The 26,649-nt window shown below is 36.9% G+C and overlaps 1 long non-coding RNA gene across 8 annotated transcripts in view; it reads right to left on the bottom strand.

Moving 5' to 3' along the window:
* Window positions 1-26,649, bottom strand: part of LOC146768168 (uncharacterized) — a 117,720-nt gene that overhangs the window by 10,952 nt on the left and 80,119 nt on the right. For all 8 annotated transcript variants that reach the window (XR_014953237.1, XR_014953238.1, XR_014953239.1 and 5 more), the window contains 3 exons: window positions 14,735-14,831; window positions 11,823-14,644; window positions 3,457-9,731 (listed from right to left, as the gene is read on the bottom strand). This is a non-coding gene — a long non-coding RNA (uncharacterized LOC146768168). The remainder of the gene's footprint in view (window positions 1-3,456; window positions 9,732-11,822; window positions 14,645-14,734; window positions 14,832-26,649) is intronic.

Genomic DNA, 26,649 nt, shown 5'->3' with positions numbered 1-26,649 from the left:
GTTATTTTGAATGTTGAAGCTGATGTGACAACATTTTTACATCAGAGATGCATGTTTCAGTTTTAATCAATATATTTCATTTGTACTGAAAAATGCCTGTTTTAATTTTGAAATATAGTCATTCTTCAATAATATCTGCTATGAAAAAGGGGATTGTTTCATATTTTCAAGGGGGCTTGTAGTGGTACCATTACACTGATTTTATTATGAAAGTGAACATCCTGAAGTTTCTTCTGTTATGAATTCTTGTAGTATTGATTTTTCCATCATATTAAGAGTGATCACAGTGATTCCATGGCTGCTTGTCTAATCTTTTTTGATTCTCTGTTTTCTTTTCCCTTCTATATTTAAGTAATAATGAACATAGAGCTGTAGTAAGACATTTGATTCAAGTTCAGCAAAAGCATTTTGGTTAGTCATTACAGGGTCAGTCTTACTGTTGATAATCGGGATTGTTTAAAGGCACTCCATGGCCTGAAATGGTGCAGTAACTGTCTCAAGACAGGCAAGATATTTGTATCATAACAAGTTCTAGACAAGAAATCCCAGAGATCATCATGTATTAAATAATAAAATTAATTATTTATTATAAAATCATCATAAATTAATTTTAAAATTTAATTTTTCCAAAATAAAAATTTTTAAGATTGTAAATATGCATCGTTCTATAAAAACTACGAATACAAAAGTAGGTTTGGTTCTTCTAAGTCTGTGGGTTAAGACATTTTCAAGATCTATTGATTAACATTGCATCCAGCTGCCTGATAACTTTACTCTACTTAGGCTGCTAACCACAGCAGCAACCAGCAGGGAATGGCAGCTCTCCAAGCACTGACTAGAGGCAGCTAAAGTACACAGAAGCAATGCTAGATTTATTTGCTTAAACACTGGAAAACTTCATAAAGGATGCATTCATTCTACTAAACTAGAGTTTACGGTCATATAGCTGTCAAAATCTGTTGCATCTTCCACTTGAAGAACTAAAAAAAAGAAAATATGAGCAAAAACCAGAGAAAGAAATGGTGAACAATACCCATTTGAAGGATTACTAAGGTTATTCCTTCAGTTTAGCTTTGTACTTTGATAATAAACAGACATTAAAAAACTAAAGTCAAAATAAATTCATATCTAAAATCAGAAGAGCATCAGGAGGACAAGAGGACCTACCTACTCAGCCAATATTGGACATGCACAGTAACAAAGCAGACTACTTGATGAATTTCTTGTATTCCTCTAGGCATTAGGTGCCATTTAGAAGGCCACCTAAGGTTTCTCTCAGATGCCACTTACAACAGTGCATGAGGCTTAAATTCTTGGCCAGGACTCTGCCTCAGGTTGTTATTTTGAAAGTTTAAGCCAAAATGGGTTGTTGGTTTGTTTGAACAAGTTTGTTGAAAATATAACTTAGTCAGGAGGCCGTGTAATGATCCAGCTCCTTCCTATCCCTGCTCTCAGAGGTTGGTAAGTGGGGAGCAGGAGTTGGTGGAAGGGTTTTGACCATGCCTCAAGAGTACTGCAGCTTCCCCAGGATGGTGCAGTTCTTCACTGGTCCTCTCAACATGGGAAAAACAAAGTTACCATAATGATAATGCATCATAAAGTAAGCATATATGCATCCATATATTAATTTATAACATATACACTTGGAAACAAAATCAACTGCTGTGGTAATTTTAGAATAAGGTCTGTTCATGGGCTTTATGAAAAGCATGATGTATGTCAGGTTTCTGCATTAGGAAAGCAGTAGCTCATGGAAAGTGTGCAGATATAGGAACTGTGGAGGCAGCAGGGTTAGACCAAGAGACCAAAGTCCGTTAGCTTCAATTTTCAACAGATGAAGAATTGTACAAAATCTGACAAGAAAACAAAAACTGTGTAGATATTAACATAGATTTTTAACTGTTTGTATTATCTTGTTCACATTCTGCTTTTATGTGTTTGCTATGTAGGTCTATGTAAGCACCAAGTATTTCTAACTTGGTGATTAGAAGATGCAAAATCTAAAATGTACAAAATGTGAAAGACACTAAAAGATTACATTAAACTGTTCCCGGATATACTTTTTTTGATCATTCATATTAGTAGACCAGTAGAATTCTGTTTGTTCAATATAAAAGTAGGAAATGCATAGTGCAGTTGATACCAGACCATGCTATAGAATGTCAAATGAAAACACAAAGAGAAATAAATCTGTCAAATCCTTGGTGAATACACACACACCAAAAAATCTTCTCTATTGCAGATATGCCTAAAATAAAACTGTCATTTATTATTAAATTTTTATAATGTAATTATGGGTTGGTATTAGGCTGATCAATTAAAATCACTGTGTTCTTATAACAAGTCATAATAACCTTCTTAATTAATTTGCTCTATGACTAGTTATATTAGTCAAGCATGACAATATAAACAATGAGTAGAAATTAATGGTCACCATTTATCAAACTGTAGCTGTTGTAGCACAGCAGTTTTTCTTTCTTACTCAAAAAGATCTGACGTTTAAGAGAAAAGTATTAACTGAAAGACTTCTGGTTTGAAATTTTAAAATAAGTAAGCAATATCACCCTAGTTAGGGTCTTTTTAAAGCAAAATAACAATGTGATTATTGTGGTATTGCCAAAATTTACAAAGTGAAATCATGACATTTCTCCAGACTTCCCTGTGAATCAATTTGGGATTTTGTATTTACCCAGTATAACCTTTCAGCCCATTAGTTCAGCTGCAAAAGTCACATGAGAACTAATTGAATTCCAGCACAGCCTCTAACAGGTGCATTTTATAACATGTCAGATCCCAAAGTCAGATGATTAAAGGACAACTCTCTACTGGGTTTCCAAGTAATAAACACCTATTTTCTATACAAAAAACACAGAGAGGCTCTACCAGCTGAAATAACCTACGAACCAACTCTACTTGTGCTTATGTATCCCAGTGGAAAGCACACAAATCAACTTGTCCAATTCTTCCCTCTAGTAAAATTCAGTAAAAAAAAAAAAAAAAAAAAAAAAAAAAAAAAAAAAAAAAGACCAAAAGCCTAATTTCTAAGATGTTACACCCAAAACATGAAAGAATTGTCTGCTAATCAGATTAGTCTCTTGGCAATACAAAAGCTGTTTTTGCACAGTCTTGCTCACCTTTGAAACATTATCTCTCACTGCCTTATGGCTAAACCACTGTGATCTGTTGTGGGCAAAGCTCTGATCAAGATTTATTTGACCCTCTTATTTCCATGTCTGTTGAGTGCACTGTCTTGAAAGTAAAACAGGTGTAAGGACAAGCTCTTTCACAATGATCTCATCAGGTCTCACAATCACAGAACACTTGTTCAAGACTAAGTAGAAAAATTAAACCATCAAAACCAAATAATAGTGTGAAATTGCAATGATTTTTCATGGATTAATGAAACCTTGTGAGAAAAAATCACTACTGAAAAATGTAAACAGCCATATTTTTTACCTGTTTTTGCATTTGACTGTTTCCCTGATGACCATTTTTGATCTGGGCTCCCTTCAGTAGATTGCTGGTTCAGCATCCTCATTACATGCTCAGGTCAGGGAGAGAGCTCCAATTTCCCCTACAAACACATTTTAGTTACCTAAATTTACCATTATTTACTTTTGCTATCTCATTTTGTTGTCATGCTGAGAAGGAAAAATACAACAAGTAACCTTACTAGTTCCATTTTTTCTGTTGCCTTATCAGCTGAAAAGATGTCATTTTAGAAAAAGGTAAACTACATTAGGCTTTCTCTGATTTAGGGCTCTGGTTTAATTATACCAGTTTAAGATGCCACTTATTCCCACTGTCCAACACAGTAGCAATCAGCACCTCCAAAGCACACACATATAACTGTGTCCCAGCTGCTCTTAGCTCCTTAATCTTAAATGCCAGTGAAAGTGCAGTTACTCTCAGACACTGCACCAAATCAGAGCAGCAGAAATCCATCTGTGCCCACCCAGGAGCTGTGCTGTGCTACCACAGTACGACCTCTCATGTCAGGGCAAGGTACACAGATGAGAGAAGAAATATCTTGAGTGGAATAGTAACATTCATCAGACAGAAATGGCAAATTTTGTGAAGCTGGGAGGAGTGATTGTTCTCTCTTGGACTCAGTATCACTGGAAAAAAATTATATGCAATGATAAAAAAGAAGTACTGCAAGAGAAGGTCTCTTAAAGAAAAGCACCTCTGCAAGTGTACAGAGGTGAAACAAAGTTAATGAACAGATAAGTAAAAGCACACAAGGATTATCTGACTGTTTTCAGAATACTCTGAGTACCCAGGTTCAATGTGATCTCACATTATTTGCTGATAGTACTAGGTGTTTTCTTCTAATGCATTTGCTGTCTTCAGATCCATGACATGCACAGTACAGTCAGAGTCAATTCACAGCTGCATTTTCAGTTTCATATTTCAGCTAGGTCCATGCATTTATAACCAGGTTTTACCTGTGTTTCTTCTCTGACTTTAGTAGGTGCTGCCTGTAATCTTTATTAAAATCAGCTTGAAAGAAAGGGTAAAATATTTCCTCTGTGTGAAGAAGTATAACCTAGACTCTGCTACATCAATGCCATGGATGGATGACAGATTGTCTCAAAATATTGAACACCTTCTGTGGTTGTACTTGCCCACAAATGGAACTCACTAGCTGTGTTAAGGGGGTCCTGAATCCTCCTATGCTAAGGAGGATTCTCCTGCACCCCTTGCAGAACAGCAGTTCAACTTTCACATCCTGCTGCATTCAGGAGAATGGAGAATGGAGAAATGAAGGTAATGTCTAATTACATTTCACAGTAAAACTGGTTTCTTTTAAGATGAGGTAGTATATAAAGATATTTCAAAATCCTATTTGTCCTTCAGTAATGATGATATTTCTTCACTCTTCACCCTGCTCTGATGGTTCCTATCCATGTTTCTTTCATGCTCCTACCTTTGCACTTCATCTCTAGTCAGAATATGTATATGTAAGTAACCAAGACAGTATTCCCAAGGACTTACAAATCACAAACAAATACTGTATTAAGAAAAAACGATATTCCAGTCATTCCTGGGCTGATCAGATTCTGTTAAACTGTTTTTTAACTGGGCTATGCTCTGCATTAATTTTTACAGCTCCTGACCTTGCAATATGTCATGAAGGCTCCTTGTGTACCAAGTCTTTTGGTGTAAAACTTAGTCTGGACCTCCACAGTCTTTCTGATTTGCAATAAAAATCACACCTTTTAGAGGAAAGAAAATCGCTCCTCTCTGTATTCATGGTGAACTATACAATGAGTTCCTTTGAAGAAAAAAACCCAAGTTTTCCTAATTGGATTTTTAAGGCTTTGATGATGTGGTTAGGATAGCAAATAATTAAGGTTATGTTAGGTGCTGCCAGAAATTTAAGAACACCCTTTTTTTTCCTATACTGGAAAAATCAGCATTTTGCATGAGAGAATGGTAAAGCATATTTTTATTTGTCAAGGAAGGCAGCCGTTTTTTTCCCCTCTCCCCCACCCCTTTGAGGTTCTTCCAGATTGTTTGCCATTATCCTTCACACAAAACAGCATCAAAAGTAGCATTCAAAGAAAGGAAGCTGCAAAAGACAAATTGCTGAAAATAAAGCCTGCTACTGGAAAATGCGCTTTCAAAGTTTCTGCAAGACTTTGAAGCTTGTGAGAAAAACTGCATGGACAAACCTGTCAAGAGATTAATCTTTTTCAAAGCTATTACATACAAACATATTTTTACATAAATGTAATTCATGCTTATAAAAAGTAATCCTTTTAGAATTGCTGTATATCTCAGAGTGGTGGTTTTTCAATTAAGATTTAATTTCAATTTGTATTTATGCATATATGCACACAAATATTGTTTCAAATAAATTCCTCATTAGATTTTTTTTTTATTTTCTCACAAACAAGCCCTAAAAATTTGTTTCACAAGATTGTCAATATTCCATTCACTTCTTTGTTTTTGATCTTTTGTATGGTACTTGAATTTCATTTTTATTTAAATTTATTTATTTGTGAATACTGAAATTGCACTGCCATCCTAGCACTATTTGTATAGTGCTGTCACTACTAATAAGATACATGGTACACTACATAAGGTCTATGAGTAGTGTTGTATTCTAGCAGAATTAAACTCTCATTCCAAGTGGATGGCAGAACAATTTGTGTCACAAGTAGTCTATGGATATAAAAGAGCAATGCTCTTCTGAAAATGCCAAGCATTTTCAGAAGAAGAAACTGAATTTATAAAAGCCTTTAAAACAAGCATAGTTCAGATTTTCTCTCAGACTGGGAATGTGGAGGTTTCTTTTTTTTTTTTTTTTTTAAATAAGGCTGAAAATAAACTTCCTTCTTATGTCTGTTACCATGTCTGTATTATTTTACTTTATGCTTTATGGCTGAACTGAAGGAAAAAGGACTGCTCCTCTCCGAGGTTTCCTGCCGTCGCTCTGTCTCGCGCGGTGCTGATTGCAGTGTCTGTGTTTGCTGGGCTGGGCTCTCTAGATGCATCTGTGTTTGCATCTCTCCTGTGGCCAGCCTGGGCTGGAGCCCTTTAGCCTCTTTCAAAACCAGCCTGAGTGGAGTTTAAGGAAACCCTGTGTCACTGGAGTCAATCCTGCTCAATTTCTATCTTCCACTGACATTTTGACATAAATAGGCAGGCAGTCCTTCTGGTCTGGAGATAGGAGGAGTGAAAAAAGTGTGAATTCAAACAGCTGTTGATAAATTGCTCTAAAAGACCTTCACTATTAATTTCTGTCAGTAGACAGTAAAATGGCAATGGCTGCTCTAACTGTTCCAAAAACAACACTTCCTGTGACAGGACAGACCACACTACACTGACAGATTGGAATTGGTCTTGTGCAATTGTCTAGTGAGTGCTATCTAAAATCATACAGCTGCTGTTGAACAGGGGTATTGTTCTCACTCCACATTACAAATACAAGCCCTGCATAAATAACGAGGCGGGGATCATGCCCACGTATCTGCTCACTGGAGCAGATGGGCTGTTGTAAGCTACCTCTGGCAACATTTGTCTTTTGTGAAAGAATTTCCGTATGTTTCCTTCTCTGAACCTTCCCACTGGTTTTGTCTCTCCAAGAAGGTGACACAACCTATAGGATTGATTTTCTACTTGAGATTGTCTTGGAAGCTGTCAAAGGCAGACAACTGGAAGTGATGTTAGGATACAAGTGCCAATTTTTTTTAGCATTTTCTGAGGCCTTCAAATTGCCAAAAAGAAGACATAGAGAGGTGGATTTTAAGAACAGAAAATAGTTTGGTTTGGAAAGAAATGGACAAACAAAGCTGTTCACATAGCCAGTGACAAATGCAGACAAAGTTGTCGTATTTCCCACCACTGACTCTAAACAAGATAACAGATAGGCTTGTTCTGTCATCCTGGCTGAGTTTTGTGCAGAGAGAAGACCCACCTTGCAAGCTAAGTGGACCTGACTGGCATTGGTTTTAGCACACCTAATGAAATGTGTCAGATGAATGCTGCACAGTCACAAGAACTAAGTCATTGAACTATTGAAGTAGTGCTTATGATCAAATTGCTTATTAAAGAGAGAGTATTGCAGACATTAAGGCTCAAAGTAAAAGTGATAAATAGCTCACTTGATAAGTTCAAGGAATATTATTAGTGCTGTCCTCTGACAGGGGAAATCCACCCTGCTGGGGATTTGCATGGCAGAAAAACATCTCATTGATCCCTCAATTAGCCTGGCAGCAGCAGTGCTGTGTTACTTGTTTGGTCTATACTGCAGTGTGCCTGTAGGTAAACTCATTTTTGGGGCCCTGCCTCAGGAAGCTCTCCCTCAGAGTGCACCAGAGGGTATAGACATGCCCCTAAATGTTCCTCTTCTAAGGCTAGGTTAACATAGTTCTTCCTTTGCAAACAAAAGATTAAAAATAATATCATGATTTTGGATATGTGCCTATCCAGTTCATGAAACAGGGTGTTTTATGGAGGATTTGTTCTCTCTAAAATTCCAGCAGTCAGTAGTAGGCTGCTAACTTAAGGAAACAAGTGACCTTCCCCCATAGCATAAAAGTTTAATATTTCTTTGTGGGAGACTAAGAGGAAAAAGGAACTTGTGCCAGAGATTGTGATAGCACAGTCAGTCAGCTACACAGGCACACTTTCAAGTCTTTCTGTGGAGCAATTTGACTTACCCTTGAAGAAGGCCAGGTGATTCAAGTAAAGAAATAAAATGGCTGGAATTACTTGTTAGATTGAAGCATTAGATTAATAGCTGTAAAATGGAACTGACATTTGCATGACTAGTCTTTCATATCCATAATATTTTAAGAGACTTTCCTGCAAGGACTCTTTCATCCCAATTCCTGCAGCATTGCCATTTGGCAATTGCTGTTTAAAAATGTTGTGATACCATGTGAAAATCTTCCAATAACATTCTTGAGAGACATAATTTTGTTTTGTTTCCATATACCTCTCCCAGCTTGTTTCAGGTCAGAAACATTTGTATGGAAGTGAGACTTACACTTTAGGACTCTATTTTCTTAAATGTTTTGCCCCCCATTGGCATTTTCAAATTAAGTAAATTCCTTAATTTGAAAATGCCAATGCCACTATCACACATGCAAATATCGTGACTTCACAGGCAAAGAGTTATGTCAGTTACCAGAATGTATAATTACATAATTTGCACCTACATTCATAATGATTCAACAGTTTATCTGGGCATGAAAATGTTCACATATAATGAACATGCAATACCATATTTGAGTGATATAGGATTCTCCCTTTGGAATTATTCTTTTCCTGTTGCATATTGTGCATATATATTAATACATGTGTATGCCTGGTGAGAAAAAATGTGGCGACTGCTATATCCTAACAGTTATTTCCTATAAAAATTATGAAGTGGTTGAAAATCACATAATATGGGCCAGAATTATGATATCCTGGGTAAATTAAGCTCTGTGATTTCAGGTGAAAGCCAATTAATGGTAATTTAGAAACCCAAACAACAATAATTACCTCAACTTCATATGCACATTTCTAAAATAAATTTTTAAAAAATTATCAAGAAAAACACAGAAAATATACCAATGCATTTCTTGTGATTTAAATCATCTAGTATAAAAAGTTAAAACTTTGGGAACCTTAGTTCGAAATGCTAATTTACATGAAAAAAAAGTGTCTAACTCAGTTATTTAAAATAATTAGGTAACAGCACTAAATTGTGTGAGAGTTCTCAGGAAATTTCCAGTGCCCAAAAGGTCATTCCTGCATTTCTTGTAATTGGAAAAGTTTTTATGGGATGATGAGAAGGATTCTTATGTCCACAAGGCATAGCAAAGATACATGAAATCTCTTTTTTGCTCCTGGAAAACAGGAAATGTGGAGCAGTCTCTCACTGCAAAACTACTGCTCCCTATTGCATTGCTTAAACATACTAACACGTGAGGATGATAAAGACACTTTTGTCACAAATTGACTAGAGAGAGCAGAATATGGATTAGATACATGAAAATGAAAGGAGCTTAGTTTGAAGCCACAAAGAGATTCAGTCTTGCTGTTTATTTCTGCTTTTGAAAGATAAAGGAGATAGATAGCTTTGCATTTTTCATGCTGTCTAGAGATAAAAGTATAATGTTACCTTGGGATCTGAGAATTAGGGAGCGGATATGCTTGCAGGTCTTTAAATATCCAGTTAAATTTATAACTCTCTTGCATATAAATACATTCAGGCAAGCAGATGAAATTTGCTAAAAGAAAATGAAATTAATAATGTTTATTTTGTCCATGATTGTCACAAGATTATTCCTTAGTATGTAAATGTCAAAAGAAGAAACTAGTTAAGACCACCTGAATAACCAGTTTAAAGCTACTCCCTGGTATTGAGCAACAGATATTCACACTGGCTGAGCAGATCCTTGTTCCTAGCTTGAAAATTCTTGTTTAATTGACTTTCAGGAAGAAAGATATCTTCCTGAACCTGGAGAATGACATCACAATTCTACTTATCATGCAAGATTTCACATTGAGACAGGATGTTCAGCCCTTTTAGGGGATGTAACACTAATCCTTACTTGTGGTGAGCCCTGTTCTTTGTTGTGCTGTAGGATGAATGAAATACAATCAGATAAACAGTTACTACCCTAAAAAGCAATCTTTTATGAAAATGAAATAATCTTTGCGTGGAGAGCCAACAAGATGAGTTCTCAATTCAAGTTTTTCATTGATCTGCTTCTTCTAGTTTCTTCTGGCAAACAAGGCTATATCACTTTTCCCCTTCAGTGCACCCTCATTCATTGTGAAATTTGCTTGAGAATGCAGTGAGCCCACTCTCACTTTTGATAAAATTCAGAACAAAAACTACTGTTATGATACCCGAACAGTTATTTTTTAGCAATTATTTTTTTACAACTATTTCAGGATTTAACCTCTCCACATAGTAAAAGTAGCAAAGGCTCTGGTGGGAAGAGGTTCATTGCATTCTGTTATTTGTAACTGTTAAGGCACTTCTCCACCCCAAAATAAAAACAGTGCAGGAATAATTTCAATCTGTAGAACCAGTCTGAACTAGACCCAAATAAAAAGCTAGGGACTTCAGATATTATATGCCATAAGAAAAGTCATCAGGTTTGTCACCATTAATTAGAGCTGGAAGTTCACTTTCTTTTTCATCAATGAGATGTTGCAGTGAGTAAGAAAATTGTAATGGACATATTGGCACATCTCTGCTACTGCTATAATTAGGCCAATCACAATAAATGCCTGCCAAGTATGTCTCTGTTTAAAAAAATATCATTACATTGGATCTTTTTCTGGATTTCAGGCTTTTCATCATGATTAAAGGAGGCTAGACCGGAAACAGACTACTTAGGATAACAGCATGCTGCTTTCAAGGATGAGGAGGATGGGGAGGAAGGGAGCCAACTGTGCACATATAAAATGAGCTGAAGGACAAATGCTTTTTGAAAATTTCCATACATTGCAATTCTAATAAAACTGCTGCTTTTTTAGTATATTTTATCGTAACATTCTGTCTTACGTTATATAAATACATATATATATATCTCATATATAAATACATACAACTGAAAATGTTAAATTACAATTTAGTGTCTTGTATTCTGTTTCATGTTCACAAGTGAAAATAACTTAGATAAGCATCACAGGAAAAAGCCATGCTTTACCAGTCCCATTCTATAGAATTCTCTTATTGCTTCATGTCAGTTCATTATATACTTGCAAAAGTTAACTTTGCATTTTTTAAAACAAAAGCTGAGGTCAAAATCCAAACCTGATTGAAGTTTACAGGTATAAACATTGTCTCTTATGACTAATTCTTCAGTAGTAGAAATTAAAATTGCCGCATGATGTTGCCCAGTGCGAGATTCAGCTTTCTGTGCTACAGAAAGTAGTGAAAAACCTCACAAACCTATCTTGTTTCAAACAATTTAGAACATTTAATTTTTGTGCAAAACCACCTAAGCCTTAATTTGAACATTTTTAAAAATTCTTGTACCCAAACTGACACTCATTTTTGCTACTTTTGAGTTTTTAGGGTTTTAGAAGAATGTTCACAGTCACAGAGCAGACATGAAAACTATCACTTAGAAGATTCAAAGATGGGGAACAATATTCTGTTTATCTCTTATATACAGTAGACAAACTTTCTCTTAAACAAACCTCCTTGTATGGAGGTGTCCAACCCAGCAATGGTAGCTCTGCAGAACCAAGCAATATTTGGTGAGCCCTTGAGCCATTAAAACCACAACTGGAGCTCTTTGTGGTGCATTTAAGTTCTTTCCTGTCCTTTTCCCCATTCCAGTCTTCTAGAGAATTCTTACTCTCTTCTCCTCCTCTCTTTTTGTCATCTATTCCTCTGAACACCAAGAGATGTTTCTGGAAAATGTGTTTCCTGGAACTGTAAGGAGAAACACCTCATCTCCTAGAGGGAATCCTGTAAGAATTTGCCCCAGTGATTTTTAGTTCTGGTTCCTCTCTCTGTTTCTCTTGCTTCTCTTCAATTAGCTTTTCCAATATTCCTAAATCCTTTCTGCCAATCACTCAGTCATACTCCCCAGTATGCAGTCTCTTCTGCAGCATTTCCAGGTCAAGGTTTGAAAGGCAATGAATAAGCAGGAATAGGTTTAAATGGCACAATGTCAATGAGAACCACTGAAGGATACAGGAGGAATGAGCCCTCAGTGAAGCAGTACCTTTCCTGAAAATAAAAAAGAAAGATTAAGCACAGTCTTAATGTAAATGTTACCAGCATGAGAATTGTATCACTTGCTATTTATAAAACTCTTCCAGAATATTCTACAAATCTCAAGACCTCATAAATTCCAGGTTTAAGCCTGAAAATTGTTGGTCCTTGGTTTCTCTATGAGGATTGATATCAATCCCAATGTGTTCTCCACAATGTGCCCCTCAAAAAATTGGGGCTGATACTGCCTGGCACTGTGCAGTTCTACCAACTGAAAAGTTTCTCTGCTTGGGTCACCTAAAAGCAAAATCTATCTTAATAAATTATCTACTGTTCAGAAGCTTTATCCCCAGGATAGCATGACCAAAGGATTGTCATTCAGTCATCAGATTTTCACTTTGGAAATTGTCTATTTCTCATCATACTAGAAGCCTATAAATGTAGATGACCTATGCTGTCAGGATTACATCTGTAGCACCTTAGAAGTGTGAGGAAAATATGCACATGGTAATTAAGATTTTCCATTGTGGTCTGAAAGCTATTGAGATGTTGTGTGTAGCTGTACTTACTGTGTATTGTCAGGACTTAATTCTTGACAAGATATGGTCTCTATCAGTATAAAAAAATGTTTGGCACAAGGTGGTGAAAAATACTGCATGTTTAGATTTTCCTCTAATTTTAGTCTTAGTGATAACAAAAGAGGAAATAAATTCTCAGGCCACATATTTACTTGTTTCTGATTCCTTTTTTTAGTGTGGTTTTATCTTTTTATATTTGGATGAGGCAGGTCTAAAATTAATTGAAATCTGAAAATTAAAAAAAGCAAAAGAAAGTCTTCTGGCCTAAGTAATGGACTAAGCTCTTAGACTTCTTCAGAAATAACTGTAGATTTTAGGCTAGTATCCTTGAGGAAACCTTGTCTCACTTGGATGCAAAACACATCATGAATTTTGCATGCATGCCAAAAGGGGGTTTCAAACATGTTCATTTACTTCCAGATAATTTTGTGGTTTATTCCTGTTCACTGAGACGTTCCATTCCAGATTTTTGCAATAATCTCTCCTTCTTGCCATAGTGTACAAATTCCTTCAGTTAAATGTCTATCTTTGCATGTTTTGATTAATATGGGAGGTGGATCTTCTGTTACACTGAAGAGATTTGTATTATATCCATGCTCTTTTTCTGTTTTGAAGTATAACAAACCAAACAAATGGAAAGTCAAACAAAAACCTCCTTCAGTTCTCCCACAGATTTTTTCCAAATGTATCTCAAGGGAAGGGCTTGAGTTTTCCAGTCCTTCACCCCTTCCTGTACTGTCTGCTTATACAACTTCATAAACTGGAAAAGAAGATTAGCTGCTTCTTCAGCAGGTCATATTTTCAGCAGTGCATAATATTTTTTACTTCCTTAATGAAAATGTACAGAACCTGACAATATACACTGGTATGTGAATACTATTCTCCTCACTTTATCCTGAGCTTTGACTATGGAAGTCCTATTGTCTTATCCATGAAATGCCTCTGAAATTATTTCCAGGATGCAGAGGAAACTCTCCTGAGTCAAGAGGCAGTACTGTGACAACCAGGGATCTCTTAAAGGTCTCTTGTGCATATGTCTGTGGAAAGAAAAAACATGTGCAGTCACATGCTAAGTAGGATCTTTGATTTGGTATGGCATGAAGCTCTTCCTTCCAGTACTCTCTTGTCCTAAAGTGAGGACTCTGTCTGATGAGAAAATAATTTCAGCTCCTAATTCAGAAAAAAAAAAAAAAATCAACCATTAAAACTGGACAGAAATCATGACAATATGAGCCTGAAAATGTGTCAAAAGCCAAAAGGCAATTCTCCTTCCTCCTACCCACCCTTCCCCCAAAAAAGTCAACTTGTCAATCTCCAGATTTTTGAAAAACCTTGATATAGCAACAGTATGGGTAATTGTACAGAAGAATGCTGTGTTTGGAGATTTCTTATTCTTAACAACAACTTTTCCTTACAATTCTTTTTTTACAATACTTCCCTGGGGCACTTCATTGGGACTGTCCATAAGTTTTAACATGGTCATTTGGTAAGTGAATGTTACTTGCATATCCATACACTTCCTCTTTCTCTTTTCACTTCATTTCAGCTAGCAAGCAAAGTGCAAAGTGGGGTTAATCTTAGAAGAGCAAAGTAAACCAGAACTAGTTTAGAGCAAGCTGGAAAATATAAAGGAATTGGGATTTTTATATGACATTTTCAAATGTGTCAGATACAATTCTGAGTATTGTAACAGAACCCACAGACTGACTTTTTTTTTTTTTATTTCTAGTCAGAAACTTCAGTGGTTTTCCAAGCAGGGGTGCAATCTTTAATTCTGAGTGACTGACTCCTCTTTAAACAGATTAGTGAAGTTGCTTTCAAAAACAGATGCCAATGGAGAAAACATCTGAGATTTTCCTTGTTTCCTTTTATGTCAACATAACTGTAAAATGAAAAAAAAAGGAAGGGTCAGAAGAGTAAGGAACCAAAATGTCCCTTTTCCCCTGCAAGCTCTCTGTTGGAGTCTCTCTACCTCTTGGTTCACTCCCTCTGAATTTCCACCCTCCGAGTCAGGCTGGATGTGGACATGAGTCTTTGCTTAGCTCATTGCAGTACAGAGGCCCAAATGACTGAAAGAGAAAGCAGAAATCTTGGCAGATTGCTAACATATCAAGTGTTAATGAATACAGTTCTCTAATTAGAAATGTCTGCAAGAACTGAGTAATAAGATCCTTTGAAAATGTGACAGTTTTTAATTTCTTTTGTTTGTAGAATTTATACTTTTCTGAATTAGAGCTTTTATCAAAGTGGCATCAGGCTTTAGGAATGACAATAATACTTGAAATACAAATATAATTTCTTTTGAAATCACTAGCTAAGCTAACATTTTATTGAAATTCTTAGTTTCTCAGCTTTATTAGGTTAGGAGATATAATTTAAGAACCGTGCTTCCTCGTTGTTTTCTTTTGCTGTTCAAAAAAAAAATCCTAATGTATGTGAGGTTGGCTGGAATTTGCCAGCTAATTTTCAGAAACATCTTGACTTTTTAAATTTAATTTCAAATGCAATACCTCCCCAGATGGCAGACTTTGTAATCTGTGGCACCAGTTCAAAAAGGTATATTAACTGCCTCTAAACTGCTCAGCATCAAACATTTACTGGACTTAATTGTGAATTGGTTTAATTAAAATATATCCCTTTCTTCGCATGAGGTTTCAGGAGATGCAGGTGGGTTTACTTCTGTTTGACTTATATCCCATTTTATACCAACACCCCCGCTGAAACAGAACAAAACACTGAAGAACCAGAGCAGCACATAAACTTTCTGTGTCCCTTGAAGTCCTCTAAAGGAGCCTGAAAGGGATGGTTTCTTTCATTCTTGGCCAAACAGTGATAGACAAACAGGTAAAAAGGCAAGGAGAAAAATACCATTTACTCACTGTAGCAGCAGGAAATCAAGAAAAGAAAATAAACAGGGTTTGAATCCTGGGCCTTTAACCTGCTAGTCAGACAGATTTCTACAGTTTCTTTCTATGCACATTTGTGTGCTGGTAAATGATGAAGGGGAGGTAGAGGAACTGAAGGCTTGTGGGATCCCTGGGACTCCCACAGCTATGAGCACAGCTGTACAAACACACGCAAGCTTTGTTAAGGTAGGGTGGGCAATTGGCTGAAACTGCTGAGCCAATCTGACCTATAAATCCCTTGCAAAAGCTCTGCCTGAGAGAAAGCCAGAAGTTATGTGTAAATGTTTTACCCAGCCAATTGTTTTTGGTCCTCCTCTGTATATACATAAAACCTCTATCATCCTCCTGGATAGATAATTTTATAAGTAGTTGCTTTGAGTGTCCTGCTGAATTGCTGATTACCTGGAGCAGAGCAGGGAAGGGAGGGATCGGTGGGTGGATGGAGGAACTAATAACTCAAGAACCGATTCAAATGAATATAGAATTTTAAAGGATACGTGATATATCACATAAGCTGACGTAGGGCTAATGGCTACAGGAAGTCTATAAAAAAGGGAATGCGACATCCAGCAGTTTGTTTGAGCAGCAGGATGATATGAATTGGTCAGAGTAGTAACAGAAAGATTAGATTAATTATTTCAAATGGGGCTGCAGTCTGTCTCTTCCTCCCCCCAGCCTCCCCCAGTAGAACTCCCACTGCTCATTTGCAGATATGATCTCATGCGAGGAAACAGCATCACAACCCTGCACTGTCCTGAGTGCATGTGGACAAGCTGTACCAGAGTTAGTCCCCAATAACCCTTACTATGCAAATCACAAAACCATCAGCACCCTCGATTAGCAAAACAAAAATAGGGGATCTTTCTCAGTTTTTTTCCTTTGCAAACATTTCTGAACTCTGTGTGACCTTCTTTACGACTGAATCTAAGCACCTCTAAACACGTAGCAAATTTAGACAGTAGAAAGCAAGGTAACACATTGCAAACCAAAGGAAGATGAAGGAAGTAATTAGAAGTGAAACAAAGAGAGCTATAGATGAAAATAAGGCAGCCTAAACCAGAGAATGTTGAAATAAAACATGTGGATTAGAGTATTAAAAGTAGCATGAACTGTGCAACTTGCCCCCATTTTCTTCCCTTTTCCCATCCTTCCCACCACCTAAAAAGCAGTTAAACTACAGGGGGATAATATCACACTTGGGATTTATGAAACAAAATCAATGAGAGCAGTGGGAGTAACGTCACTTCTGTAAATGATCAAAATCCACCAATTACAGGGAGGTGTTAATCCTCATCAGACCCGTTTGCTGCTGTGGCAGCATTTGAAGTAAAGCTGCTCTGGAAGTGTTACAGGCCCAGCTATTCTCACAGCATTTGGAAAAATAAAAGTATTTCCACTCAAGCTTCTTAAAAGAAGTTTGAAGTGTAGGAGAGAAAGAAAAGATAAGGAGTAAATAGGGGGTAAAGTATCATAATTACATTCATTTATTGGGTAGGAATAAAAAAAAATCTAGGAAATGTTGGGGGATAGGTCCAATATTCTCTGCATGAGTTATTCTGCTAGAGCTTTTCTCCAATGTCTTTCAAAATCTCTGGACCTCCTCAGTGCTGTGATAATTCAGTAATTGGAATTGGCTGTCAATTCTTTATGCATATATTTATGCTGTATATCAGAGGAAATCAGAGTTGAAATATTGTTGCATCTGTACTTGCTTTAGCTTGAAACTAAATTTCATTGCTAGATGAGCAGAGATCTGCATCCTCTAAGCTCACATTACCAGAAAGAATCACAACTGTGGGAAGCTTGCAGTATCAAGTCATAGGAAAAAAAATCAGGATCAAGGCAACTGTGTAAGTGTTGGAGGGTTGTTTTATTGTCTTTTTTTTTTTTCTCTGTCTCAAGAAATATAATTTTTGCTGTTAAATGTTGATGAAATGACTGGTCTTAATATGAAATTTCTCTTTAAGGTGAAACTAGTTAGACTAATTTTACAGTAATTCATAAATACAGAGAATGTGTTGAATTGTTTTTCTCTCTGCATTTTAAAACCATAGACCCAGGCTTCTCAAAAGGTGAATTTTCTTCCCTTAGGATGGACCATTTTCCGCTATGGCACTGAGTACAAACAGAGACAAGAGATGGGAAATGAGGGGATCTGACCTTGCCAAGGCTTCCAGCAGCACTTGGACAAGCTGCCTGGACTGTGGCTTACATAAAGCAGGTGGTGAGGCTGTGGTCATCTTGCCACCACACCCTGCCTCCAGCTAAAGGCTGGATCCTGCTCCCTGGGATAGTCCTGCAGGGATTGGTGTCCTCTGGAACCATCTACGGTTACACAGGAGCTGAAAGGCAGCATTGTCTGCAGAAGCCACTGAAAGGTGACTTTTGGCATTTCTGCAAAGCAAAGGGACTCAAGTTTTGCAGGTAAAACTCACAAGTCAATTACAGCCCACTTGGAGAGGCCATGGAATGTTGCCTTTTGGGAAGATTCAAAATGTGGGAAGATTCAAAACACAACTGGACACAGCCCATGCAGGCTGCTGAGGCTGACCTTGCTCTGTGCAGGGGGCTGGACAAGGACATTTCCAGAGGTGCCAGCCAGCCCCTACCCTGCTGTGAGCCTGTCACTCTGTGAACAGCAAACTGTGTTTGCTTGGGCTTGACATGCTGCAGCATGACTGACAGTTTCCGCAGAAAAACGGAACAAAAACAAGGCCACTCCTCCTCCCTACAATGGCAGGGTTTCTTTGCTACACTGCTTTCCTTCCCCATCAGCCAGCTGCCTGCCCTGCAGCACTGCTCCTTGCCTGGGCCAGCAGGAGCTCCCTGCACTGATGGCCATGAGCTGCAGGGTCAGCCCAGACAGGCAGGACTAAGGAAGCCTGAGGCATCACCAGCCATGGCATGGCCTTTTTATTGGCTGTTTGCTTTCCTGTAGAATGGTCATGGTGTGATCATAAAGTGCAACAAAATTTATTGATAGCAATACTTTAATATTTATAGGAGGTTTTTTCACTATTTTTCTTTTTGGTCACTGGAAAGGGAGTGTCTTTTCCAAGAGAACAAACAATGGAAATTTTTGTAGCGTGGTGAGAAATCAGGAAGTGCCAAATGCCCTCAGACCCCGATTGTACATGGAATTTTGCTTTACTGAAATACTGTACTGACTCTGGACTTCAGCAGATGGCATCTGGGCAATCACAGCTAAAACCCTCCAATAAAACTAGTAAATATTGTTCTGCTAACTCCTTTAGAAATGTGCCAGAGCACACAAGGCAAGAAATTAATGACATATTGCAAAATTTCTAGTTTAGTCTTTTATGCTATGCATAATGTTTTACTGAAGTCTTAGCTTCCTGCTGTACTAAGAAAAGGAAAACACCTGAGGAGGTACAATTTCATGATAAAATTAGCATAGAAGGCCACTATAAAATTGTTAGCTGAAATTCGTTTCAGGTCTGTAATGATGCTTATAGTACTATGACTTCCATTCATTGCTGAAAAGCATTACCAAATGCTGCCTGACAAAGACATGTTACTTACTGATGGAAATCAGTACTTATTGCTAATCTGAAAAAACAAAGCCAAATGAAAGTGGATTATATTCTTTCCCTGTTTACCTTCATCCGTTCCACTAGAGGTTGAAAAAGTCTATCTAGAATTCAAAATATTTTACAGCTGGTGCATCAAAACTTGCTCTTCATACCCAGGGCAATGAACTTGCAGATGATAAATACATATTTCATGACAAAAAAGAAAGGAGTGAAATCCTGGTCCATCAAAAGCTAATGCTAAAATACACTGGCTTCTCTGAAGCTAGGATTTCATAAAAATATAGCTGTAGCTCTATTTTGAACTGTGATCAATAGAGATGTTGTAGTCTTAATGGTAGCCACTGAATATCCTAATGACATGGTAAATACATTACTTACATACTTCACAGTCTTGGCACTAAACACTTAGCTTGTCATTTGCAGTGCATAGTCCATGTCTAGTGGAAACTGCTCTAAACTCAGAAGTCAGAGTTTTCCTTGCAAAAAAACCCACATTTTGGTTCCAAATATGGAGAGCTTAGGTGGAAAGCTTTTCTTTGAAGTCATTAGTAATTTTGTGCCTTGTTGAGTCCTCTTTTGAAAGCTTCCTTTTGAAGGAAAGAACACTCATATGAATATTCATACCAAACCTAACTGAAATTGTAGATGGAGATTGTAGAGCCTATCAAAGAAAAGAGTTGTTGTTTTATTTCAAATTAAATATAAAAATTTGGGGGGTAGCAGTATTTATCCTGTTGTTATGATTGAATTGGTTTTTCTTTTCCTTTTTCCATCCTGGAGCAACCTATACCTCTATAAATCCCATCTGACAAGGGGTTTAAAACAGAGATTCAACTTTCTAGATTTTTAGAGTGGTTCTTAAAAATGGAAGACAAAAATTCATCACCTTTTTGTAGCATGTCCCTTGGTGGGGATTTTCTCCTATTTCTTAATGTTCTTCCTAGCTACTCTGCTACACCCATATCTATCTGGCATGCTTCTTTCTTCCTAAGCAACTGAATGAAGACAGAAAGTCACTTTGGTTTTAGAAATGATGAGTTAGATCTCTAAAAGTGCTATAATACAATGCATACTGTGATGATCATATGAAAAGGTTTTAGCATTTTTCAAGGGTCAAGTTTCATATAAGAAGAGTTATCTCCCTTGTGGAATTTTAGTTGAACTAAATCACACAAAGTTCTGTCTGTTTGTCTACACCGTTAACCTGCTGTCTATTTTGCTGTTTCATCATGACTAAGAATTTTTAGGTGAGTCTGAATGCTAAGAGAAGATGATCATGAAATGGTATTTCAGTCAGTAACTTATTCAGAAAATATGCTGACAGTATGAGTGAACACAACACACTGCATTAGTATTCCCACAAGTTTTTATAAGACTTTTTTTCAAGTTATAGGCTTTAATAGCCTGTATAACTCTCCTGTACATACCTATATTGTGTGTCCACACTATTTCATAAATATTTTGTGAAGATATTGAAAAATAATTTCAAAATATGTCAGTTTAAACTGTGTAATTCATGTAGAAAAGTATGTCAAATTCTACCTCTGCATAGCATATAAAGGCTTTTAACATGTTTATTTAATTCTTCTACTCAGAGATTGACCAAAACCCATTTTGAGAGCACACTGTTAACTACTGAGGTGAAATCAGAGAAAGTTCTATTGCACATGTCTCTTTACCAGTTTATCACATCCACAATTTTAGGGGAAAAAAGCAGAGAAAAACAGTAATGCATTCCCCTGCACTGGGACAGGTGAAGTCAAAGAAGCTTCACTGATGGAATATTGTGAACAGAGGGAGAGGTGAGATCTTCCAATTTAACATAAAAGGAGTGGTGACTGATGAGTCTTTCATAGATCTGACTGGTCAGAAAAATTATATTTGTGCAGGCTTAGCACCAAACCCTGCTACTAGCACTGCTGGATGTTTACTGATTTTGCCACCTGCAGTTCTGAAGAAAGCACCTTCAACACAGTTGATTTTCTGAACTATGAGAAATTATGATAGAGAGCAGAGAGTCTTCCTTAAGATTCAGCTACCAGGAACATGGATTAAAAGATGGCTCATCGGGTTAGCAGAATGTAAAAAAGTGGCAGCAACATGAGACAGCCAAAATGTGTCACTTGAGAACCCTAAATATGTTGAGGCTATATTTTGGAATATAACAAATGTTTCCCAAAAGACAACGTGGGTGTTGTGAATTATCACTTATATAATTTTAGCACTGCATAATACCAGTCATAAGCTGGGATGCCACTGCTCCATGCATGTGCACTTAAAACGGAGATCCTCCTGTTCCAGGTTTCAGCTAGTTTGTAATCCATAGTTTAAAAGAGATGCTATGAAGAAAAGGAAATTAATGCATTTGTGAAAATGTTTACATGATTAATTCACTCTTTGTCTCTGATAACTAGAGTTCTGGGCTGACATTCATGTCAAAGGAATGGCTTTGGTTTAAGTATCCTTGCTTCTGACACTAGCATTATTCCAAAGTAAAATGAGGATACTCTAGTTAATTGCTGTATTTCTGACTATTAATGGTAAAATTAGTAAGCTCTGAGTTATTTTTGAAAGCAAGTTTTGACCAACTGGCTCACAGTCTTTCCAACTGCAGCTCCAAGGTATTTTAAATTGGCTTTTCTAATGTGTTTCAAAGTGTTAAGTTATTTGTTACAATTTATTGGCAGCTTTAAAAAGTATTCCAGGTACATACACAAAGGTTACAGCTTGAGTTAGTCTTTCTTATGCATTTACTCTGCTGTTTACATGGTAGAATCTTAATGTTAGCCAAACTATTTATGAAGTACTTTGCTCAAAATGATTTAGGGATAATAGCTTATATTCTTATGTCATGAGTTAAGGACTGAAAGAGCAACTAATGTCTTCAGTTCTTTAGGCTGCAGGCAGGGTGACCTGATGGTCTTCCCATAAAGCAGAAGGTCTTGAATATCTGGATAAGAGATAAAATATTTGAAAAGTTTACCTATGCATAGAGGAAAAAATCGGGAAAATAATGTACAAATTTAACATCTGGACTCCTCATTTGGTAAAATGCTTTCTTGATGCAGCAGTGGATAATCTTTCCTGGAACTGCTGGTAGCATAAGTGCCAAGAGGCAATTCCCCTGTGTTTAACTTTTAGTACAGTCATTCATTATTAAAAAACACACTCTGAACAATTGCCCAAAATTAAGTGTGAATACTCAAATCCAGAGAATTTATGCAGGAGATGTTATTTCACATCAAATAGAAAACTTGTGAAATGGCTATTGGACAGTGAGCTCCTCCTGGAGCTCAGCATCCATGCAGTTACATGTGCAGACCACACCAGCCTGAGTCTGGAGTGCTCTGGATGGAACTGTGGTGGCTGCCTCTCAACTCTCTCAGGAATTCACCTGAGAGCAAGGATAGCTCCAAGTTATAGACATGAGCTCCTAGATTTAATACTCCTTTTTCCAAATTTTCAACTGGTTCTGGGGTAGAGATTGTGCTTTTCGTTTGTTTGTTTATTGCTGTGGGTTTTTGGGGGAGGCAAGGTTCTCTTTTGGTGGCTTGAGATGTATTTTAGGACATTTATGCAATACTGTTTTAATATGGTCAAAAATCTGGCCAGTCTTGACCGAGCACAGGTATCACTGAGACAAAATTCCACTGAGCAGACACGACAAACAGTGCAAGTCTTTGTTCCAAATCCTCATTCCAGAAGATATGGAATAAATGTATATTCTTTCTATACTGCAGCAATATTTTGTTTTTTCAAAAGTGGTATTTTGATTTATTCTGCATCATCCAGAATGGTTATGCTGCACCACTCTTGTCACTGTGCCCAGTTGCTCTTTCATCATTTGAGGCTCAACACTCCAGTCACATTCATTCATTTTGCATTTTCTCCCTCTGTCATGATGTAGGAATGGTGTTCTTCAATTCTTCCACTAAAACCATGAGCCACTGCCACTCCCTTCTGCTCCAGCTGGAGGCACTAAAGGTCAAAATCATCAGCTGAGACAAGAAAAATATGCTGGAAATAGCAACATGATAACAACAGTGACAGCAACAATATTAATAATAAAAGGTATGAGAAAAGAAAGGACTCCCACGGAAACCCCATGACAGCAAGCAATACCAGACAACTTCCTCACCACATTTCTGAACTGGAAGGAATCCCTTCTGCCCAGAAGGGAGTGAGGTGGTATAGCATAACCTCTATGTCCTGGCCACACTTTCTTGTGGCTACTGCAAAAACTATTCCTATCCTGATCTGAACTAGGATACCCTCTCACATACCTCTTTAGAAAGTAGAACTCTACAAATGACCCAGGGATTATGGGAAATAAATTGTTATGGGCAATTTCATTTGCTGCCATTTAGCTATATATAAAACTAAGATTTAAAAAGTGAAAGTACAAAGCATTTTGCTTCTAAAAGTTCAAGTTCTTGAATGGGAGTAGAATTGCAATTTCTTTATTTTCAGCAAAATATGTAGGAAATGTTTCGTCTAGGACAAACTTTTATTTTAATTTATTTTTTATTATTTCTACACCTCTGCCTAATTTCTTCCTCTGTGCACACATACACACACTGCTGCCTTTTTCATCTCCAGCATCCTAAGAAATAGAAGAATTAAATTGCAGGAAGGCTCAATATCTACACTGTGCTACAGGACATCAAGAGTAAGTCATCTTCAGTTTGGCAGGCTTGTAAAATAGCAGGGCAAAAGTGCTGAAAGACAGGTTGAAGTAGCCATGTGCTCTATTAAAGAGTACAAACAAGACTTTTAACTCCTTGGTTTTCCCATGGTGGAGTTAGTCATGTCATACACTATATCATACACAGGAGATGCTCACCCACGCTGTGTCTACATGCTGAGCTTGGCTGCTGCCCCAGAGTTTTATTCCATGCACTGGAGTGTGAATTGCAGGATAGAACCAGAGGTTCTGTGAAGTCAGGAGCTGGTACGTACCAGCAAACATACACAATCATCATCACTCCAGATCACAAACTGATTTCAGGCCAGGGGATTTTCTGAAGATGATTGAGTTTATTGTTTTGCAACTCCACCATCCAAGTGGTCTTACAGAGACCTCTGAGCTCTTAGTTGTTTTTGGGTATAGCAGCAAAATACACTTTGAATTCCAATTGAAATCTTAAGGCAATTTTTCCTTTAGAAATACTGTTGGGGTAAAATCTAGTGAAGACAACTGCTGAAAACAGTTTAAAGGTACTTTTGAAGGTCATGTACTCTATTCTCCTATCTTACAACAACTGTCTGGAATTCAGTACTCATACAGACATAGTTTATAGCCACAGATCTACTGAAACAGCAGATAAGCATAGTTTCTAAATCATATTGGAAAAATAATAAATCTAATTCTCTACCAAAACTTAGGAATAATTGTGACTGGAGAAAAAAGAATGTCTACATTATCTAAAATATGACACCTGTGAATATTGGTCGTTGCTGGGATTCTTGTGAAAGAACCCGATCCTGTAAGACCATAAATAAAAAGCAATCATAATGGCAGCACCTCAACTGTGGGAAGAAATAACTAAACTGGCTACTGGCTCTTCCCTATGACATCTGACTTTCCAGGCACAAATTTAGGTAAGCTATGTAGATAGTTGTTGTCAATATTTCATCTTTCAAAATTTTTGAATTTCATGTCATTTGTTTTTTAATTTAATCATAGTGGATCAAATGTTTATCCATAAACTATATTTTGTTTCTTAATAACAGTGCTGGTCAAACTAAAATTCAGAGTGACACTCTGTATTGTTGCTCCAAGAGCCACATTTTTTTCCTCTTCACTGGGCTGTTTTCAATGCTGAAGACTTCAACTTAGCTTTGGCCCACAAGCCTATCTCCATTATAGCAAAGTTTCTGAGGCTCTTTGATGATTTCACTTGCAAGAATATTTCAAGAATAATTTCAGAGTAGAGTGCAGCACCAGCTTGGAGAAAATTTCAGTGTCTTTCCCATAAGGAGATCATGGCATCAGTAAGGTTCAGTCACAGAGTCCAGCAATTCCTTAACTCAATAGATGCCAAAACTGAAGCTGATCATATTGAAAATATACTCAGTAATCATAACAATAGTAGTTATTTGTGTTTCTATAGTTCACACAAACATTCTACGTATAAGAAAAAGAAAGACCTCAATCATATTATATGACCACATTCATCAGCCTTCCCACTCCACTCCTTTTTTTTCTTGAGATACATAATTTCCTTCAGATCTAATTGCCAAAAAAAATCTACAGGCATACGGCAGAAACATTGCTGGTTTAAATCTCCTGTATTTTTTCAAGTGCAAAATGTAAGACTTTATGTTTTAGATTTTCATACAGAAAATATACAAGAGCTTTGTGGAAAATGTGTCAGGCATGCAGTAAAGTACACTATGCCAAAAGTATGGTATTTTTCTTCAGATAGTCTTCCTCAGGGGTTTCCTTTGAGTTGATCCTGGGCTGTATTAACATCGCTTTGTTAAAATATTTCCTTTTCCACTGTCATTTGACCATTTGTAGGAATACTTCTTATTGGCTAACATCTTTTTTTGTTATCACCTTCACATTAAGGTCACATTTCAGCCAACATAATAATGGGATATAATGTCGGGAGATCCATAAACCATAAAACCACTAATTCTAACACATTGCAGACAAGTCATATGTATGGAAACATAAAACAGTGACAAGTAGTATTACAAAAGGTGTCATAGAACTGGTACGTGTGTATATGACACTATTCATTATTTGTCCAGATACGACAAAAACTATCCTGGGAGAGAGATATATATGTATGTATGCATATATATATGTGTGTGTGTGTGTGTGTGTGTATGTATGAAAAAATAGTTTAAAGCACCATCAGAAATAAGACCTGGCCTCTATGCAATTGTTTAATTTAACATTCTGAAGATGTGATATCATTTTTACCTATCTATAAAAGAGTGAGCTTTGAAGTAACACTTCAGAAAATACTGAGTCATTTCCTGATCCAAATACAAATTGACTTCCAAAGTTGTCCTTGCTTAAATCAGCTCCGGGTGCCACTAATCTGTAAGAGAAACTCCTTATTTTAATAGATTCACAGTGGAAACAGATACAGCTATAGGGACAAAGTATTTATTTTCCATCATAATATTTTTCAAGATCTCTGACATCAAAGCAGGGAAATGTTAATGCAGCTTTTGTTGAGTTGCCTCAACACAGTGAAAATTTCTTTACACCAGCTCAACCTTTTGAAGATATATGTAGAATTTTTTGCTTAACAATAATAAAAAAACTTTGCCATTTTTTAACACCTCTTGCTTAGTGAACACAAGGCACTTCAATGTATACAAACACAGAATGTCTTAAATACATTGAAGGACAATTTCTTTCCTGTGTCTTAGGATAATAATATTAAGGGAGGAAAAGACAAACATCT

Source organism: Lonchura striata, chromosome 2, assembly GCF_050655825.1.
Source record: "Lonchura striata isolate lonStrDom1 chromosome 2, ASM5065582v1, whole genome shotgun sequence".
Classification (NCBI taxonomy): Eukaryota; Metazoa; Chordata; class Aves; order Passeriformes; family Estrildidae; genus Lonchura; species Lonchura striata.
This window is presented reverse-complemented; position numbering and strand designations above follow the sequence as displayed.